Consider the following 11,940-nt stretch of genomic DNA (forward strand, 5'->3'; position numbering starts at 1 on the left):
ACTATTCTTTTAACAAGCCCTTTTTTATTCTTGCAGTGCTTATCTAGGTCTTCCTATGCCAACAGTGAACATTAAGAAGCACACTCTACAAAGTCATCTTAAAAGAAGAGAAGATTTTTCTAAAGTACCCAAGAGTGAAAGTTTTATAAACTTCCACAGAAAACTGAGGCCTCAAGTTACTCAGGCACTTCCGAAAATCCCACTAACTGCAGTCTTATAATACTCAGTATTCTACCTAAAGAGGAACAGTATAGGGATGGGCAGAAGAATGTTTTCCGTGGTCAGTTCTCCAATTAGCAGGGAAAGATGACAAAACCTTCAGGCAAGTTTTAATGAAATGTTCATTTTCTTAGAATTACCTATTATGTTTCAGTTATAAGTGAAAATGTTTTACTAAAGATCTGATTAACTTTGATAGTGTTAAGACGCTAAACCATATAGATGGATATTTATATTGCTTGAAAACCTGTATTACGTGCACACTTTTATCACCTGCGAAGAGATAGCACAGGGGTTTATTTTAACACACAGCTCTCAAACACTGTGATGCAAATGGTTACTTCTCGTTAACTGATTACCAGTTGTGTCACTATTATAGTAATGAGAATTTTCACTGTAACGTCCAGTTACATTTTGTCAAACTGAGTACCATGTGGGTGGGGAACAATTGAAAAGCATTGATGCAAGTGTAGAACTAGAAGGATGGTCCAGATATTGCAAGTTGCAGAGCAGATGTCAACAGAAGTAGAAGAGAGAGCAAATGTCAAGTGAAAAGAATACCATCCATACCAGTGGCAAAACAGAAAGAATTTCTGAGCAAAATGGTATTCTAACAAGTGTGCATGAGGTGCTGGCAATCTCATGCTCAGCAACAGCATCACACACAGTTTGAACAAGAACTTTCGTTGATCACAAGAAAAAGTTTTTCAGGTTTGTAAACAACCACTAGTCTATTGAGCAAGTGACTCACTCCCAGACTAGTAGGTGCCAGCCACAGTAGATGAATTAAAAAGATCACTACCAAGCCCAGTTAGCGTTCTGTACATATGTGGATTATATAGCCAGCAACTTCCCTTGCAGAAGCAAAGCAACTGCTTGTCTTTCAGATTCTGTTACCTGCGATGACAGAGGTCAGTTGGAATATTTGTAATTTAATAGCTCACCACCTAACTTCCCAGAATCCTGCTTGATCTGAGACTTAAGTCATCAGCAAAGGTTAGTAAATAACTATGGGTTGTAGGCAACTAACCTCTACTCAGAGTAGAACTATTGAAATTTATGAACCCAAGTTAGTCATGGCCATTAATCTCATTGGGTCATTTACTCTGAGTATATATTAGTTGACTACAACCCTATTAATTTAATGTATAGAGCTGTCTGTAGTTAACAAACTGGCTAGAATCAAAGAAAGGGGCCTAAATCATGATTTTTTAAAATCCACACATTTCATCTTTGTAGATGTGCATGGTCATCTACAGTTATACAGTGACGTAGGAAGGCTCTGCAGATACATAGGTGCCCTGGTACTGCAAGATTTATTCAGACAGAACCTTGAATTAGAAACAAGATGCTGGGACACTGCACTACAAGGCCTGACTTGCATTAAGCCCTGGAGGGTGCAGTGGACCTGCAAAGCCCTACTACCAAAAGCTCTTTTTGATAAAATGTAAACAGGCTCGTTTGGAAGAAAGGTGAGAGTAACCATAGAAGCCTGATATTCAAGCTCAGTCATAAAGGAAAGGGATGTCAACCTTTAGATTCAAAGACATGAAATAAACAAACTTATTTTAAAACAGTGCAAGTCCGAGCCAATAAGCACTTTTTCAGGTGTTTCAGCAGGCTGGATTTTCTATGCGTTCCTCTTTCTGTAGTGTGGATGACTACCTCTCTGAAATTACTTCAAGGTAGAAACACCGCCAATTGTGTGTTTTTCTTTGATTTTTACTTTTGCAACCCCAGAACAGTTCCTTAAAGGCCTAAAATAAGAACATTATACGGATTCTGAGAAGTATTTTCAAGTCCACATATAAATGGGCAGACTTATTTGCAAGGGTGGTTATGTTCCTTACAAAATTCAGAACTCTACACCTCTGCTTTGAGTTAGCTGCTGAAGGTTTTGGACAGTATCAGACCCAGGAGCATCTGAAGAGTACCTCCTGACAGAGTTGGGCTGGACAGCAGATGGTTTCACTGCACAGCCTGGTTTCCACACAAGGAGCGACTGCTCAGGCTTATTATGAAAGCGATGTTAACCTACAAAGAAAAAGAAGATATGAGAGAAACAAGCCTTAAAAACAGAACACTAAAAAGAGGTAGTGCATTGACAGAAATTGAGTTGGGGAAGAGGGAATAGGGACAATAGGGACAATACCCCCATAGAAATAGGGCCAATATTACTTCTCTGTAGTTCAGCTAACAGTGTAATCCTAACCATATCTTCTCAGAAGTTTGACTGAATTCAGTGGGGCTTGCTCCCAGGTAAGAAGAGTTGGAATACAGCCTAATTGTATTTTGAAACACATTAATGATTAAGGAATATGAACTAGAAAGAAATTAGGAAGATATCTTTAGCATTCTTATGGGTATTTCTTCTAGTACCCTAAAAACAGGAAGGAATGATAAGGCTATCAATGGATACTAGTCATACTGGCTTACGTACTTCAGTATCAGAGCAATCTCTCTGAATGCCAGGTGCTAGAGATCACAATGGGAGAGGACAATTGCACTCATGTCCTGGTTATGGGCACCTGGTTAGCCCCTGTGGTAACAGAATGGTGGACTAGATGGGCCTCTGTCAAACCCAACACACTCCCTTGAGAAAGGAGCTGCTAAACTTTTTCAAGTTTAGAATCTGATTCAACTTCTACAACAGTTTCACCATCTCATATGAACAGAAATCTTGAAGTAGTAGTAGTACTTGAATCCCCAACGAATTTGAATACAGCTGCTGTTAAGGGGAAGCACTACAGGGTAAACTGCAAAAAATACTTGTCTTACAAGAGATGCAAGCTTTTATTGGAGAGTCTGTCAAAAACAAGTAATTAGAATTGTGATGAATCTACATGGCTCAGAGCATGCTGGGATGTGAATTCAGGGAGAGAAAGAGGCAAACACAAATAGGAGGCCAAATTCTCTCCCACATTGAATGAAAGTAGTCAACTGCCAGTATTTAGGTACTCTTTTTAGTCAAGTGTCACGACGGAACCTCACGCCATTTAAGGTTGAGAAGCAGATCTGCAAGGGATGCAGAGAAACAAGATCTTCATGTGGTGATTCAGTCCCTCTATTAGAGAGATCTCTAAAAATATGTTTGAGAACATAAAATACACCATTGCCATCATCTAGCAAAGGATCTTGGAATAACATCACTAGATAGTTTTTAAGAACCTGAAAAAGAGATGCATCACATAAGTGGGGCATTGCTAGTAACTGCTAGAATAGAACTGGCTGAAAATTGGAAAGTGACAACTTCATAGGAGCAAAATGTACCTAATAATATGAGAGAATTTAATTACAGGAAAATTTACATCTCAATGGAGTATGAGAGACAAAGATACATTCTATATGGCATCATTTTATGTCTTATGCAAAAAGAAAAGAAAAAAGAGAGGAAATGCTCTTCAGAATACAGACTAACTTAATTTTGTCAGCCTTATATATTTTATCAAATCTTGCGTACTACCATAGGAGCCTATTTTTTAATTGTGCCCATTTTAAAATGGGAATTATCAGTTGAGGTTGTATCTTCTATATGTGATATGTCTCTGTGAAAAAGAAACTGCATTTCACATGCAAACACCTGAAGTTACAGCCATATTTTTTAACCATCACCATCTGTGAGTTGCAAATAATTTTATGCGAATGTTTGTAAGTTAAACATAATCAAGAACATTCAGTTCTTTCTTCATCTTTGGCACAGCCCTTTCAAAGGTGGTTCAGATCACCTTAAAAAAGAAACCAATAAAAACCAGCAGTAAAATAGTAAATATAAATAAAACCAGCAATTAAATTATGCTTAAAAGCCCAGCCCATAATCAGTTAAAATTAGATGCAGCTCTTAGACCAGCTCTTTAGCATCCATTTAAAAACAATTGAGGTAGTAAAGTTCACTTCCTGCAGGAGCAAGTTCCATAATGAAGTAGTCAATAATGGTTAATATTCAGAATATCTATTTAACAGAACTAAGAAAGCCTTGTGTAGAGCAATTATTGGCTTTTAGGCTGGAACCCTAGTGACAGCCTAAATACAAACTATTTAAAAAATTAGCTATAGTAGAATAAGTGTGTAGATATTATATAGTTATAGTGCAGTCTAGTGTGTGTCCATTTCTACATTAAGCCCATGTATATATTTACCAAGAATTATGCAAGGCTAGAAAGCAATGGATTCTATTTGTGGTTAAATTAAAGACTTTATTTACTTCACAGATACCTCAGTCCCTTTAACAGAAAACTAAGGTAGTGATGAGTCTTAGCAAAAGTGGAGCCAGAATACGCTCACTGTGAAACAAGAGGGAGAAATCACCATGCTCTGGTGAACTGCAACATATGCAGAAAGGCAACTGAAAAGAGACCTAAGAAGGGGCACCCCTCCCCTTGTAACTCAATTGGGACCTCCACAAGGCACAATATGCTTTGAGTGCCAGCTGGAAAACAAAAACACAAAACTGGTTGGGAGTAGAGGGCAAAAAGAATGCTTTGCTTGTAGTATCCCTGAGCAGGCATATTCCTCTCAGGGTTTCAAGATACACAGTAACATTCAGTGTATCCTCAAGAATTCTTGGTATTCATTTGGCTCAATGAAAAAACAGATAAAGTAGTGCAGCCTCCTGATGAGGAAAATAAACAGATTTCCTAAGAAAATGATCCAATCATTCACTGGTATGCCCTCAAGCTCTCCACCCCCAATCAAAATGCTTGTTTCCAAGCCAGTGCAAGACCCTTGCTCTCTGTAACCCCCAAATGTAATCTTGATCCTTCCACTTCTCTGACCCAATTCCTAATATGTACTTTGGTTTATTCAAACCTGTGGAGTATGGTTAACCAAATAATGTCTCAAACCCAGCACCCTTGATAACCAAAAAACACAGATGTGAAAAGATGAAATCTGAAAAATCCCGCAGGGCTGTCTAGGCGCCGGGCGCACTGAAAGCAGAGCGCCCGGCGCTTCGGGAACACATCTGCAACCTAGGCAGCCCTGCGGGAGTTCCCGCAGGGCTGTCTAGGCTGCAGATAGCAGCTTGCTTCCCGGAGCGCCGGGCGCGCTGAAAGCAGAGCGCCCGGCGCTTCGGGAACACATCCGCATCCTAGGCAGCCCTGCGGGAGTTCCCGCAGGGCTGTCTAGGCTGTGGATAGCAGCCTGCCGCCCGGCGTGACATTTGCCCTGAAGCAGAGCGCCCATCGCGCCGGGCAGACATCCGAAGCGTGGGGAGCCCTGCAGGAGGTCCCCACAGGGCTCCCCTCGCTGCGGATAGCAGCCTGCTGCCCGGTGCGAGGGGCGCCATGAAGCAGAGAGCCCCTCGTGCCGGGCAGACATCCGCAGCGTGGGGAGCCCTGCAGGAGTTCCCCGCAGGGCTCCCCACACTGCGGATAGCAGCCTGCTGCCCGGCGGGCAGGGCGCACTGAAGCAGAGCGCCCCGCGAGCCGAGCAGACATCGGCCAGCCCCACAAGCTCGGGGGACAGCAGGGAGGCGCAGTGCCACCACCCCGCTGTTCCTCGACCTAGTTTGGTTTCCCTGACCTGGTTTTTTTTGGGGGGGAAATAAAGGAAGATTTTTTTTCCTTTATTTCCCCCCCCCAAAAAAACTAGGTGCGTCCTATGGGACGAAAAATACGGTACTTTACTTTGGTATCTTTCAAACTAGATGTACTGCTTAAATGGAGTTTTTAGTGACATACTTATTGCATTTTGTATTGGCACAAGAAAAACCTGCAATTTAGATGGAAATGAACCCATGAACCAAGAGTGCTGGAGACAGTAAGCATATACTTAAGATACACACACCATAAACCAAGGCATATTTATTCAGAGGTATGATTATTTTATTATTATATATATTTATATTGTGCTTTTCCCCAGACCTGGACTCAAACTGGCTTTTCCATTCAATGGGATTTACCAGGACTGCAGCTATCACTAGGGAGAAAGGTGGAATAGAGTAGATGATTACTTAACAAAATTGTTATATCACTTGATTATATGAAAACCTTTTAAGAGAAGTTTGCAGAAGTATAAAACACTGAATTTATTTAAGAACATTTAAAATATTATTGAAATCAACATTTGATAAGTGAGATGATACCACATTAGATCTTTCCTCCCATCCCAACATGTTCATATCACATTATAAGTAGGCCTACAAGCTGGAAACTAAGTTTGATTCACCATAAAGGATCTAGGAGATTAAACTATTATATTTAATTTCTAAGAATGAAACACATTTTATTTTTAGATGCTTTAGAGAAAAGGGAGAATGCAAATGGCAAAGACAACACTAAGCAACAATTTTTAGAAACATGTCTATTAAAATGGTTAATATGTTGCCTGATTTAACCAGGGAACTTTTTTTAGCTGATTAATATTTAACCAATTCATCACTGCAACCAAAGATGTGGGATGGAAAACAGAACCGTTGGAAATTTTTCATAAAATTTAACACAATGAGAACACATTCTAGAAGTCAATTTGGCTACTGTAATGGATACAATACTAGTCAACTCAAAAACAAAGATGTAGAACTTTTTCAGGCCAAATCTATATTTATGCTCACAGCTCTTCAGGGTTTGGAATGTTAATTTTCAGTGCTGCATTTAAAAATGTATATAAATGTATGACAAGTGAACACTTTTATATTGTTATATCTTAATTATCATTACTGGGGCTTTCAAATATTTATACAGAATGTAAATTTAACAAGATTAACAGACATTTTAGTTTACTATATGTAACTCAGACTTCTTCTCAAGTATGGACAACAGGGGGGAAAAAAATCCAAAAAGTCACACATCTCTGGTTGCAGTCCAAACAGATATTACAATTGCCAGGAGAGTAATCGATCAACTCAAAATAGCCAAGCAGCTTTACATAATCATGTTTTTCATGAAGATTCTGACCACAACTTAATAATTTGCATGTATGAATGGTTGCCATTTTGATTTTAACAGTTCTCACAGGACATGTTGAGCATGCAAATGTAATACCATTTATAGATCTTTAAAATCGGGAGGAGGGCTGCAAATATTGCTGACCAAGATTAATTCTCAACCAGATGGTGAATGTGTTGTAAATAAAAATATGCCCTTTTCCCTTATGGGGTATCCAAGAGCCCATATAGAGTCCTTACATAGGTTCCCTATTGGTAGGAGAAAATAACAGAGGCCAACCAGAGACTATTGAGAAGCAAAGCAGCTAGTAAGCTTGATCTTTATTAATCTGTTGCAACAGGGTGCTCCCCTCACACGCAGGAGAGGAAGAGGACCCCCAAAAATGCTGTGCAAGGGCTTATAAAGACTTTTGAAATTCCCCTCCTCTAGATCAAGACCACCCCCAGAAACATTATGCATTCATCACAGAAGGGGTGTAACCTAAGACTACCCCTCAGATACATCCCACCTACATCACAGAAATTTAAATGTTGTTTTTCTCCTGTCACAGTTTACCTCCTGTCTGGCAAGTTACTTGATTGGATTGCCTGGGGAGCCTGGCCATTCTTTTGTAGTGGTAAAATACTTATTTCCTGGGCCAGGTCACAGGCTCACACCTTATTCAAACAGACATATCCTTTAGACAGGATTTGTGAGGAAAGAGACAATGGGGAGGCTTTTCCATTTTTACCATGCAGAGAAACATTTGCTCAGTTTAGGAATCAAAATGGTTCCAGGTTGGCTTTCCTGTGCTGATCTATGTACGTGTGGTTATGAACGTTGCCATATATCTAAAACCATAGAATTCCTATCACATTATGTGACCAAACATCTGCTGTTTTTCTGGGCACAGGAAGAAACTAGAATGAAGAGAAAGGTTCTAGCTTGGGAAGCTAGCATGTGACGAAGTAGGATGTATACAATAATTTAAAATAAATGGTAGTGGGGTGCATTATTTCACCTTGTAAGCTCCCACCTGCAGTCTTCAGTGTTTCGGTGCAGAAATAACTTGGCTATCTCAATGTCGACTACAATGCATTTTACTAGGACTATTGTAAAATGCATATTATGCTACATTGGAGGACAGTGACTCAGTAAACATGGCTCCTTTGTGAGCGGAGTTAAGTTTGCTTGATAAAAACCCAGTTTACCAAGCGCACTGTGTGACAAAGAATCAATGGTACTGCTTGCTGCGAAGACGTGACAGCTTACAATTATTCAAATATACCTCAGGTGTTACTATAGCTGAAAGCAGCAACTTCAAAATAATATCCGGGTCCTTTAATGATTACTTAGTTAAATATGTTAAATTAACTGAAAACAGCTTGCAGATACTTAATTGGCTTAGGATTTTATTTATGTTAAGGGATGAATTAATATGTTTAATTTCATAATGTGAAGATCTAAGGATGTTAATGTTTAAGTTAAATTTTAGAAGAACAGTGATTTGGAAAACCGTTAAAAGGATATGCAATGAAATTCAACTAAGGGGAAGCGAGGAAGTCACTTAATGTTAATAAGTATAATTTTCAATAAGGCTATGATTTATGTTTGTTTGTCTTATGTGTTTGTTTATAATGTCGTGAAAACCAATTTTTTTTTTTGTAAAAAACAACAAAATATCCGGGTCCTTTGTGGATGGCGTTGGTAAGGGGACCCAGCAAAGAAACACTATGTGCGACCTTTACCTTTAACCAGTTCGCAGCAGCAGCAACTAAGTTGAAGACACCATTTTTACGAGCTGCGAAATAGCTAGATTAGAAAGAGATACGAGAACTATCCATAAGGCAAACGAGAGAACAAAAAGGCTGCCAGAGGCGGAAACCAACGGATAAAAAAGGCATTTTCCGCCCAAGACCCGCGCATGCGCAACATGCCCGTCTCCGACTAGGCCCCATGGTTTGTCTCGCGCCCGCGCATGCGCACGACCACTCCTCAGGCCTCGGCGCCATGGCCTCCCCGGCCCGGCCCCAACACGCGCGGATTATTCTCCTCAGGTTATAGTATAACGCGCCCTTTCCCCACCCTCCGTCCGTCTTTCCAACGATTCAGCTGGAACGGCGAGAGAAAAAAAACCCACTTTCTCGGCCTGACAGGAATAGGCACAGGCCGCTCACACCTCTCCTACCTCAGAAAGAAAGCGAGCCTCTCACGCATTTGCGGTCGTCACCACGAACGTAATGTGAGGAAAAGGGACCCCCCCCTCCTTCAGAAAATAAAAAAAAGACCCTCCACGAACGAAGCTGCGTGAGCGTCGCCCGCACAACGCTTGTATTAGACCGCTAATCCGCCCAGCGCATGCGCCGTCCGGTCAACGAAGAACTGTTGTGCGCATGCGCTCCCCCAGCGCGAGAAGCTGCGCACTTTAAACTGCTCCGCCCCCCTCCGCGCCTATCGCGAGATGATAAAAGGTTTTCCCCCCCCTTTCCCGCACTCTCGCTTCCTCGTTCTTGAAAGGGTAAGGGATCACGTGGGTCTGATCACGTGTTCGGCTGTTGCCTTTTGTCTCCGCGGTTCAGGTTTCTCGGTTCATTCGCATTCAGAATAAGGCTTTGTGACACTTTGGCTGGTGCTAATATTACATTTCCTTAAATTATCAAGAGGGTGTCCTTGAACCCGACCTTTATATGTGCTTAAGCGGAAATGAAGACCTTCTGTTTTCAGTCTTCCCCAGGATTGCAGCTTTAAACAGGACTCTGAAAGGAAATTGTTGTTGTTTAATTATTATTAATAATTAAATTATTGTATTAATAATTTCAATTCTATACCGCACTTCGTTTGATGATTACAAGGCGGTTTACAATATAAAAGAAAAATACATACTATCGTAACAAGCAAACTAACCCACCACCACCCAGATTAAAAGGCCATAGGTTGTTTAAGGCTTGGGAAAATCAGAGAAAGAGAATTGTAGAGTTGGAAGGGACAACAAGGGTCATCTAGTCCAACCCCCTGCAATGCAGGAATCTTTCTGCCCAATGGACCCTGAGATTAAGAATCTAGTGCAGGGGCCAGCAACCTTTTTCAGCCGTGGGCCGGTCCACCATCCCTCAGACCATGTGGTGGGCCGGACTATATTTTGAAAAAAAAAAAAATGAATGAATTCCTATGCCCCACAAATAGCTCAGAGATGCATTTTAAATAAAAGGACACATTCTACTCATGTAAAAACACGCTGATTCCCAGACTATCTGCGGGCCAGATTGAGAAGACCATTGGGCCAGATCCGGCCCCCGAGCCTTAGGTTGCCTACCCCTGGTCTAGTGCTCTACTGACTGAGCTATCTCATCTACAGTAATTATTATTTTTTGAAGTGCAATTTTTTTTGCCTGGTACCTAAAGGTATGTGATGGAGGCACCAGGCAAGCCTCCCTAAGGAGAGTATTGCACAATATTTACCGGGACTGAGTCCCGCACAGGTCAGCAGAACTTTTCCAGAGCGCACGTGGTTAAGTTTACTACGTTCGCAGTGCTACGTAGGATTAAAGTAACAGCAATGTCTTTCGAACACAGGATTGGAGGAAAAGACTTCCTCTCCCTGGGGTAGTTCGCCTGGCGCCTTCATTATACACCTTTAGGCGCCAGGCAAAACCGTTCCTTTTTAGGGATGCTTTTAATGTTTGGTGATTTATTGTATTTTTAATATTTTGCTGGAAGCCGCTCAGAGTGGCTGACGAAACCTAGCCAGATGGGCGGGGTATAAATAATAATAATAACAATAATAAGGCCTTTGGTTGACCGGATTGACAGCTGACATCCTATACCCTTTTAAAATGTGGCTCTTTTTTTGGGGGGGGGGTGTTATTGGGTCATTGTTCTTATTTTGATTTTCCCCCAATTTTTTTATTGATTTTCCAAAAAGAATTTAAACAAACAAACAAACATAAATCTCAACATTGTTCTTATTCTGATTTAATAATAATAATAACAATTTATTATTTATACCCTGCCCATCTGGCTGGGCTTCCCCAGCCACTCTGGGCGGCTTCCAAAAAAAATATTTAAATACTGTAATACATCAAACATTAAAAGCTTCCCTAAATTTAATTTAATAAATAAAATAAAATAAATTCCCTAATTTAATATTTTGTAATCTTTTCTGTGAACCACCCTGAGACCTCTGGGTATAGGGTGGTATATAAATTAAAAAACAAAACAAAACAAAGGATGATGGAGCTGTAGTCCCGCAACAGTTTGAGGAAACACGGCACGGTCCTCTCTATTCTTTCTTATATCTGTGTCAGCCCCCGCCGAGGGGGCGTGGCTTCCGCTCGATGGGCGGAGCCAGCCACTCGCCCTCCCGGCCCCTTAGTGACGAAGGCGAGGGGAAGGTGGGTGACGCGGCCGCTCCTGATTGGCGGAGCGTGTTGCCTTAAGTTTTCCCTGGTACTCGCGGAACGGTGGGGAAGCGGTTGATCTTGGAACTCCGCGAGCAGGCAGCTGGGCGCTCGCGCATCGCAGCATCTCTCCCCGGACGCACTGCGCAGCATTCTAGTCCTCAGTGAGGTCTTGTTCCCAAACTGCGCTGCAGGTAGGAGCTCGCAGTCTGCTGCGGGGCTAAGGGCGCTCGGGTAATGGAGGGACCTTTTCGGGAGTCCCTCTGCCTGCTTAGAAAGCCAGCATTTCGGGATGGGGGTGAAGAGTAGCCTAGGACCCTTCTCCTAAAATTAAGGTTTTCTCTTGTTTCCACATAATAACGGCGAAGTTTTCAATATTTTTACTATGAGCCCTGTTGCCCTGTTAAAATCAGGCACAAGTTAGACCAAGGCATGTAAAGCTGATGGGATAGCTCAGTGGG

The 11,940-nt window shown here is 41.5% G+C and overlaps 2 protein-coding genes across 4 annotated transcripts in view; one reads left to right on the plus strand and one right to left on the minus strand.

The window, feature by feature from the left end:
* MATR3 (matrin 3) overlaps positions 1 to 9,465 on the minus strand; it is a 30,828-nt gene extending 21,363 nt beyond the window's left edge. The window contains exons 1-2 of one of the 2 annotated variants that reach the window (XM_080999042.1): positions 9,271 to 9,465; positions 2,154 to 2,253 (exon numbers count right to left, since the gene is read on the minus strand). The gene's annotated coding sequence lies outside the window, so the exon portion shown is untranslated. The remainder of the gene's footprint in view (positions 1 to 2,153; positions 2,254 to 9,270) is intronic. The other variant, XM_080999043.1, reaches the window with a different exon arrangement.
* A 2,032-nt stretch (positions 9,466 to 11,497) lies between these two features.
* Positions 11,498 to 11,940, plus strand: part of SIL1 (SIL1 nucleotide exchange factor) — a 60,616-nt gene continuing 60,173 nt past the window's right edge. For both annotated transcript variants that reach the window (XM_080999217.1, XM_080999218.1), the window contains exon 1: positions 11,498 to 11,673. The gene's annotated coding sequence lies outside the window, so the exon portion shown is untranslated. The remainder of the gene's footprint in view (positions 11,674 to 11,940) is intronic.

Source organism: Podarcis pityusensis, assembly GCF_964106645.2.
Source record: "Podarcis pityusensis genome assembly, chromosome: 3".
Lineage (NCBI taxonomy): Eukaryota > Metazoa > Chordata > Lepidosauria > Squamata > Lacertidae > Podarcis > Podarcis pityusensis.